Source organism: Bos indicus x Bos taurus, chromosome 18 (genome assembly GCF_003369695.1).
Source record: "Bos indicus x Bos taurus breed Angus x Brahman F1 hybrid chromosome 18, Bos_hybrid_MaternalHap_v2.0, whole genome shotgun sequence".
In the NCBI taxonomy this organism is placed as follows: domain Eukaryota; kingdom Metazoa; phylum Chordata; class Mammalia; order Artiodactyla; family Bovidae; genus Bos; species Bos indicus x Bos taurus.
The window spans coordinates 50,563,867-50,573,705 of NC_040093.1; the positions used below are offsets into that span (position 1 = coordinate 50,563,867).

Here is a 9,839-nt window from a genome sequence, read left to right on the forward strand (position 1 = left end):
GCGAAAAGCTGACTCACTGGAAAAGACCCTGATGCTGGGAAAGATCAAAGGCAGGAGGAGTATGACAGAGGATGTGATGGTTGGATGGCATCATTGACTCAATGGACATGAGCTTGAGTAAACTCCGGGAGCTAGTGAAGGACAGGGAAGCCTGGGGTGCTGCAGTCTATGGGGTCACAAAGAGTCAGACACAACTGAGTGGTTGAACAATAACAGCAACAAAGTTATTAGCTATGGGCTTATCATATGTGGCCTTTATTATCATTATACCTAATTTGTTGAGAGTTTATCATGACAGACGATGAATTTTGGCAAATGCCTTTTCTGCATCTGAGATGATCATATGATTTTCCTCCTTGAATCTATTAAGGTGGTGTATCAGCATTATTGATTTGTATATGTTGAATCTCAGGGTTAAATTCCACTTGCTCATCACCATATAATCCTTTTACTATGCTGTTGAATTCATATTCCTAATATTTTGCTGAGGATTTTTACATCTATGATTTCAGGGATATTGTACTGTTATTTTCTAGTTTTCCTTTCTTGTTTTGATGTCAGGGTAATGTTGGCCTTCTAAAATAAGTTTAGAAGTATTCCTTTGCCTTCAATTTTTTTGCAAGAATTTGAGAATGACTGGAATTAACTTTTTAAATGTTTGGTAGAATTCACTAATGAAACCATTTCATCCTAAGCTTTTCTATTTGAGAAGTTTTTAAAATTACTAATTCAGCCTTCGTGCTTGTTACTGGTTTGTTCAAGTGTTTAATTTCTTCATGATTCAGTCTAGACCCTGAACTGACAGAATCAATTTTACTTTTCTTAAGAAAGTGAAAATCGCTCAGTTGCTCATGACTGTTTGTGACCCCATGGATTATACAGTCCATGGAATTCTCTAGGACAGAATACTGGAGTGTGTAGCCTTTCCATTCTCCAGGGGATCTTCCCAACCCAGGAATCAAACCGAGATCTCCTGCACTGCAGGTGGATTCTTTACCAACTGAGCTATTGGGGAATGTTGAAGTTTGTTTGCTTTCTCACAGTCTTGCAGAGTTGGGCCAGCTTTCTGCATGTACTCACAAGCTTTCTGCCAATGCTTGTACTTGCCACCTCAGGGGCACACACAGGACGCTGGTTGCAAGGCAGAAGACTGTGTGGGTGAGGTGTGGAGAGTGTTGGGAACGCCTTTGGGCCAGTTGGGGGGATCTGCTGGTAAGGCTTCTTCAGAGGTTTGTGGGTGATCCTTTAATGGAGTCTACAAAACAGAATTCACATCTCTTTGATGCATTTCAAGCACTGCCTACTGTGTTCCCAGCCTCTCCCCACTCTTAGCTGTGTAACTTGCCTCATATTCTGGATAGGGCCGGAAAGAAGTGGGCCTCTTTGGGAGTGTCCTGCACAGCTGAGGGAGAAGCTGGGCACTCACTCACATGCTCTCACTTGCTGCTCTGAAAGAAATTCCAGCCCTAGGAGGTCTCTTTTGCCTCTGAGACGTGCTACACTGAGGGAGGAATGGCACAAATAATGTAAAACTGCTTTTTTGGTCTTTAGTGGGTCCAGTCTTGGATTTGCTTTTTGCTCCAAGGATGTGCTAGAACTTCTTCACTGGACTCCTGGACTTCCACAAAGATACCCTCACTTGTGCATGTTGTCAAAACTAGTGTTCTTTGAAGGGAGGATGGTAGAAAACTCCTACTCCACCACTTTGTTGCTGTTACCCCTGTGGTTTATTCCATTGAATGGTTTTTGTAGGTTGAACTTCCCTGAATTCTGAGAATAAATCTCATTTGGGTCATGACATATAAACCTTTCAATATGTTGCTAAATTTGGTTTGCTACTATTTTGTGAAGGATGAAAGGAGTGAAGTGCAAGTGTTAGTAGCTTAGTTGTGTCCAGCTCTTTGTGACCCCATGGACTGTAACCCACCAGGCTCCTCTGTCCATGGAATCCTCCAGGCAAGAGTACTGGAGTGGGTGGTCATTCCCTTCTCCAGGGGATCTACCTGACCCAGGGATCAAACCCGGGTCTCAGATTCTTAACTATCTGAGCCACCAGGGAAGCTTTTTGGATTTTAATGTATCAGTGGAAGGGAGGAATGCAAGTACAGCAGTTAAGACTGAAGAACAAAAATTTAAGTTAGAAAGTTGGAAGAACATGTATTGTTATTTCATATTCTAACAATAATTATCAGTGAAAGAGACTATGAACTTGACATTGCACATATGTGAAAATTATAGTTAAATATTATACAAATGTTATAGAACAGTTTGAATTCACTTTACCTCAAAAGAAGATCCCCATACAGGAAAATCATGGATCTGAAATCAATCTATTTCACTGAAAGACATTTTAAATTCTAACCATTACTCTCTTGGATAAATTGTCAGATCTAGCTACTCATTAGGACTGAATATGAATTTCTTTTCTTGTTCCTTGTCATTTTTTTTTTTTTTTTCAAAATTGCAGCTAAAGGAAAAAACTCAGTGGCAGCCCTGGGGAGATCCAGCCTGAAAACAGAGATGCAGATTTGGGGTCAAGGTGTTCCCTAAACATCTTGACTCCACAATCCTTGACCACACAATACAGAACAGAGGGCAGTACAGGTCCCCAAGGCCTGAGTGGCAGGGCTAGAGGCCAAGATGCCTGAGTCAGGCCCTTATGACTTTGGGAGTGTAATGTGGCGGCACCAGAGTCCCAGGTTCCTCCATCTTTTATTTCATATCACTTCAGGTGAGTCATTGGTATGGAGGTAAAGGTCCAACTGGGCTGGATGCCACAGGTCGGTGGTCCCTGGAGTGAGTGGTTCGGCATAGCCTGCAGCACTGCACCGGGAACATCCTTTTGTGGGCTTTTGATCCCTACTGGATCGCCTTCAGCTCCTTGTGGAAGTGGAGGATAAGCTCAGCCCATTTTCCTTAGTGGGAATGTGGAAATGCTTGCCTTGGTACAGGATTCGATGCATGTGGCAGACCTGACAAGCAGTTCCTCCAGCGCCTGCAGGAACACATTCATGGTGATCTTACACTCCACAGTCTGGAACTCACCCCAGGTCCGAGCCAGGTCTGGCAGACTCTGTCGGACTAATCAAGGCAAGATGACACGGTCCAGTGGTGGGATCACCAGTTCCAGCGCCCCATAGTTGTGGGTTCAGAAGACGAAGATGTTCATGGTGCCCACCTCGATTAATTGGAGGTCAGGCCCGTATAGCCAGAGGACCTGTTTGCAGTCCTTCTTTTGTGCTTCCTGCTGCACGAACACAGTGGGCACTTAATTTTCCCTCATCTTGCAGTCGCCGACCCCACCTACCCAGGCTCAGATGAAGGATGAATCCTCCAAGAGGGAGCCAGGGCTCAAGGCATAGCCAGGGGAAGATTGCAGACATGTAGTGAGGGCTCCTTCTGGATTACCACTGGCAGCACATAGAGGCTGGAGCCTACGTCCTCAGGAACCCAGTCCTTGTCTTCTTTCATTAGCTGGCGGATGCACTCCAACAACTCAGCTTTGTCAAAACTGCAGGCAGAGGCACAGAGCTGAACATAGCATGAGTTCCACGTTGAGCCAAGGTCGGAAGAGGAGCACGCGCTGGTCCCCCGTCTTTGAACGAGTTCAGGTCTTCGAAGAGCTGCAGGGAGTAGTGGAGAGCCGAGCCGGCCGAGAGCAGAGTGAGGTTTTGGAAGGGCTGGATTTGGGGCTGACCCCAGCCCTTCTCCCTGTTCCGTCCCACTATCAGCATGTGATCGGTGAACACCTTCCTGAACAGCAGGGGCTGGCTGGGGTCAGGCTTCTTCTGAAGCTCCTGTGTCATTTCCAGCTGCCTGTCAGCAGCCTTGAAGCTGGATGAGGCATATCGTCTGGGACCACACAGAAGCCAAAGAACAGAGAGAAAATTTGGGGTCCAAATCTCTCTCCCTTCATCCCCTCTAAAGCCTTGTGCTCCTTTCTGAGGGGGCTCCTCCTCCTTTGAATATGAATTATGAAACTACATCATCAGTTCATTTTGGAGAAAGGGTAAGAATGAATCATGAATGTACTAAAATTGCTTTAAAATCTATTCTTCCATCACCATTAACATAGTTTAATGGTTTAAGATAGTTTTCCTGCCACAAGAACCCAGAGACAGTTTCGACGTAAATTTTTCTCTACAAGTGGTGCTTTTATCAATCCAAACTCATTTAGGTGAATGAGTAAACAAGAAACAACCTTATTTGTCACACTGAAAACTTTTTTTATACATTATCTTTTAATATACATTGTCTTCATTCAAAGTGTGCTTACAGACATTAACATGTAGAATAGAAATTTCACTAATGCCTTTGCTTTCCTTAAAATTGTAGAACAGATATCAGTGCAATAGCCATTGTAATAAATGCTCATTGGCAAATTTTGTCAGAATGAAGTTTACTTTCTTAAATTATTTTCTTTGTTATGTTTGCTCCAATTGTTGAAATGTAATTTTTTAAGTGTAGTTTTATGGCTGTCGAATTCCACATTTAAAAAATGAACTTGTATTTTGTATATTTTTTTTTCACTTCATTTTACGAGTAATTTTTTTTTTCCTAAAAATACGTGATGAATTTAAAACAAACTGGTCTTTCATTGTGGGCTCTTAAGTAGTAACCGGAGAAGGCAATGGCACCCCACTCCAGTACTCTAGCCTGGAAAATCCCATGGACTGAGGAGCCTGGGAGGCTGCAGTCCATGGGGTCGCTAGGAGTCGGACACGACTGAGCGACTTCACTTTCACTTTTCACTTTCATGCATTGGAGAAGGAAATGGCAACCCACTCCAGTGTTCTTGCCTGGAGAATCCCAGGGACCGGGGAGCCTGGTGGGCTGCCATCTATGGGGTCGCACAGAGTCGGACACGACTGAAGCGACTTAGCAGCAGCAGCAGCAAGTAGTAACAGATCTAAACAGCTAAGATGGTGTTTGAGGGCAGACAAATTGCATATTATTCAAATTTGCCCGATAGTGGGCCTTAGGCAATTATTCGTTAAACGAATTTTTAATCCCCAACCCTGGGTCCAGGGCATTAATGACATCTCTACTCCAATTCCTCAGTGATTAGACTTGCGAAACGGAAGTTTATCAAACATCAGGATCTGTGCCAAGCACCTCACTCTCCACCTGCTTTTCACTCTCTCTTCTTCCTCTCAGAGACGGGGCGTGCACAGCACCATGATCCTGCTGCTGCTGCTGCTGCTGCTAAGTCGCTTCAGTCGTGTCTGTGCTCAGTACCACGACCCATTCGTTGGTCGAGCCCGACGCCCTTCACTGCGGAGTCGCGGCCAAGCCACGTCCCCATGCCGGCCTAGAGGGGGCGTACCCATTGTTCAGCCAGAAGATCCAAGCCAAGTAATCTTGTGAGGAGCCGATCCCTGTGAATGGGAGCTGTGCCGCAGACCCTCAGAGCCGGCGCACGTCGTGCCTCGCCCCTTCGGCCCGCAGGCTCTGAGAGAGCTTGCGGACGCTCCCGCTCTTACTCGTCAGAGCCTGGGTCCGGCTAGCCTGGACCTGGCGGGCTGAGGCTGGGCGCCTGAGGTACGAGGGGCGAAGCCCGAGCCGCCGCAGCCGCTGCTGCTGCCGCTGCCTTCAGAGAAAAGCATGTCTGCAACTCGAGCTAAGAAAGTGAAGATGGCCACCAAATCATGCCCCGAGTGCGACCAACAGGTGGGCGTCGGGGGCCGGGCACCGAACACGCGGGCCAGCGGAGCGGGTGCGCGCGGGCAGGCGGCCGTTGCCTGTGGCCGTTGGCTGTGGAGAGGCCGCCTCGCCGGGGTCCTGGCGGCCGAGCGAGTGGGCCGGCCCTCGGGCTCTGTGGCCACCGCGGGAGCCCCGAACCGGCCCGGCCGAGCCGAGAGGTTGCCGAGGAAGCGCTCGGAACCGCGGCCCGGCCGGTGTCCACCTGGCGGCGGTCAGACGGGCGAGTGTCGTGCCCTGTGGCTGGGCTGCGTGAGAGGGGGCGTGGGTTTATCCTGAGCAGACGGGGCGCCCTGTCCGGAGCCTCCCCGAGTCGCCTGGCCGGCTCCGGTGACAGCGGCAGGAGTGGGGCAGCGGCCCAAGTGGACGAGAACGGTCCCTCAGCCCCCTCCTGCCCCGACGAGAGTGCCTGATGTGCAAACTCCCAATCAGGGCTCCTGGCTCCCAAATCCCCCTCCTGCCACTCAGGGTTGCTTTGTTCCCATTTCAGATGTGTACGGTGGACCCCCCAAACTGTCCCCCCGCCACCTGGGCAGATGCTTAAACGTGACAGTAAGGCCTGCAGTACAATGATGCTTTCCTCTTAGACTTAAATAATTGGTGATCTATATGCTTTTAAATAATTTGCATAATAGGAAAAGGAGTACGTCAAGGCTGTATATTGTCACCCTGCTTATTTAACTTATATGCAGAGTACATCATGAGAAACGCTGGGCTGGAAGAAGCACAAGCTGGAATCAAGATTGCCAGGAGAAATATCAATAACCTCAGATATGCAGATGACACTACCCTTATGGCAGAAAGTGAAGAGGAACTAAAAAGCCTCTTGACGAAAGTAAGAGTGGAGAGTGAAAAAGTTGGCTTAAAGCTCAACATTCAGAAAACGAAGATCATGGCATCTGGTCCCATCACTTCATGGGAAATAGATGGGGAAACAGTGGAAACAGTGTCAGACTTTATTTTTTGGGGCTCCAAAATCACTGCAGATGGTGACTACAGCCATGAAATTAAAAGACGCTTATTCCTTGGAAGGAAAGTTATGACCAACCTAGATAGCATATTCAAAAGCAGAGACATTGCCAACAAAGGTACTCTTGCCTGGAAAATCCCATGGATGGAGGAGCCTGGTAGGCTGCAGTCCATGGGGTCGCTAAGAGTCAGACATGACTGAGCGACTTCACTTTCACCTTTCACTTTCATGCATTGGAGAAGGAAATGGCAACCCACTCCTGTGTTCTTGCCTGGAGAATCCCAGGAACCGGGGAGCCTGGTGGGCTGCCGTCTATGGGGTAGCATAGAGTCGGACACGACTGAAGCCATTTAGCAGCAGCAGCAGCAGCAGTCAGGGCTATGGTTTTCTCCTGTGGTCATGGATGGATGTGAGTTGGACTGTGAAGAAGGCTGAGCACTGAAGAATTTATGTCTTTGAAGTGTGGTGTTGGAGAAGACCCTTGAGAGTCCCTTGGATGCAAGGAGATCCAACCAGTCCATTCTGAAGGAGATCAGCCCTGGGATTTCTTTGGAAGGATGATGCTAAAGCTGAAACTCCAGTACTTTGGCCACCTCATGCGAAGAGTTGACTCGTTGGAAAAGACTCTGCTGCTGGGAGGGATTGAGGGCAGGAGGAGAAGGGGATGACAGAGGATGAGATGGCTGATGACATCACTGACTCGATGGACGTGAGTCTCAGTGAACTCCGGGGGTTGGTGATGGACAGGGAGGCCTGGAGTGCTGCGATTCATGGGGTCGCAAAGAGTTGGACACAACTGAGCGACTGAACTGAACTGAATAGTCATTTATTTGGTCTAGTTTTTAGTAGACGCTTTAAAATACTAAGTCCCCATTAAAGTCCTATTTTTCTGAGTTCTCTCCTCTTATAATGTCGCATATTCTTCTAACTTTTTAAGAGGTGAATTTGCCTTATGTGGTTTCTTGAACTTTTAATATCTGCTTTCTAAACTAAATTCATTAGGTCATGCAGTGGCTTTATGATTGCTGTTGATCTGGGGTTCAGATCGACATTTAAACTTAAAAGCTCTCAGCTATGACAGTAAACACTGCATGTGGTGAGAACAGCATTAGAATCGTGGTCAGTAAGGATCCTCACAGCATTCCTGAGGCTTTCTCTGCTTTCCTAAGTGACAGCCCAGGTGTAGAGAAGAAGAAAAAAAGCTCATGCCAGTGGTTGCAAGTTGTCATGGCTTGGTAATTTCATGTTTCTTAGCCCATGAGCAAGGCCTTGACTTCCAAGGTTTTCCAAAGAATGGAATGATTATACTGCATTTAGGGAAGCCCAAAGCTGTGGCTTCTCACCAGGAGCCTTCCAGTCCAGATGCCAGCAAAGGGTCAGTTTTACTTTAAGCAGGATTGCTTATTAACACTGCTGCCATTCCATCTTTATTGGGCTGATAGGGTTAGAGGGATAGAAAGGTAACCAAAGGTATTTTTTCTCATGATGCAGTTTTGTTTACCCCTTACTAATGTGTTATACATAACCTAATGGAAAAAATTTTTTTTACTGACTCCTATATGTATAAAATTTGATTATTCTTAACTAGAAAAAGTAATTCATTTCAAGCTCTCTCAATTAAAACCATTTGTAAGACATCTTTTATGCCAAAATGCAGACCTTAATATATGTTTCTTTTAAAATTATTACTTCTTTTTTTACTTTCTCTCTGAGCAAGAGAAATTTACTGCTTCTATTTTCTCTCAGCAGTGCTTTATTGTTTTCAATGTATAGATTTTATACATATTTGTGAAGTTTATCGTTGTGAATTTAATTTTTTGGATGCTACTATAAGTGGAATTGTTTTAAATTTTTCATTTTATCAATGTTCATTAATTATATATAGAAATAAAATTTATTTTTTTATTGAAAAATATAAAATTCACCATATAAACCATTTTAAAGTATATATATACTTCAGTGGCATAATATATTCACAGTATGGTATAACCATCACCACTGTCTAGTTCTAGAATATTTTCATCATTTCAAAATGAGACCCTGTTTTCAATTAAGCACTCGCTTCCTGATTCATGCTCCTTCTAGTACCTAGTAACTACGAATTTGCTTTCTGTTTCTGTAGATTTGCCTATTATTGATATTTCATATAAATGGAGTCATGCAATGTGTCCTTTGATATCTGACTTCTTTCATTTAGTTTATCCATATTGCACTATATATCAGTACTTTGTTCTTTTTTATGGCCAAATGACATTCCATTGTATGGATAGTTCACATTTTGTTAATCCCTTCGGCAGTTGATGGACATTTTGGTGGTTTCCACCTTTCGCTTATTGTGAATAGTGCTGCTGTTAATATTCATGTCCAACTGTGTGTGTGTTTAATATATTCTTTCTAGGGCATTACTACTCAATTTTTGTTTTTTGGCTGCGCCGCGTGGCTTATAGGATCTCAATTCCCCAACCAGGGATTGAATCTGGACCATGGCAGTGAAAGTGCTGAATCCTAACCAGAAGACCACCAGGGAACTCCCACAAGTTTTAACATCTGTTTTCATTTATTATATTCCCATGAATGAAGCAGCATGATCATACTGTAATTCTGCATTTAACTTATTGAGGAACTGCCAAACTGTCATTCACAGGAGTTGTTGCATTTTATATTCCCACCAACATCATATGAAAGTTCTAATTTTCCCACATCCTCACTCATACTTGTTATTTTTCATTTTTTAAAAGAATTAGTGTAGTTTGACACCAAAAAAAAAGAAGGAAAATTGTCATGTTCAAAAAGCTTTAAGCTGCAGTGTTGGCTCTTTACAACCATAACCAAATCCAACAATGGAGAAAAATGGATACTATGATATTTTCCTAGTTCTGGAGGTTCCTCTGAAATGTAATTTCCTAGAGCTTGTTATTAATTTAACAAATATTTATTATGTACTTGCTTTGTGTCAGAGACTGTTCCAGTTCAGGAAATAAAACAGTGAATAAAAGAGACAAATAGTCCTTTCTGCTTGGGGAGGTGGGATTAGAATAGTCATCCTAGTACATGTGAACTGGGATGTCATTGTGGTTTGCATTTCCCTAATAAAGACATTGAACATCTTTTCATGTGTTTCTTGGTCATTTATATTTGTTCCTTGGAGAAATATCTATTCAGGTTCATC

General features: G+C 44.6%; 1 pseudogene; it reads right to left on the reverse strand.

Annotated features, from left to right (window-relative positions):
* Nucleotides 1-2,289: 2,289 nt before the first annotated feature.
* On the reverse strand, nt 2,290-4,467 carry LOC113875801 (annotated as a pseudogene).
* Between the last annotated feature and the right edge of the window lie 5,372 nt (nt 4,468-9,839).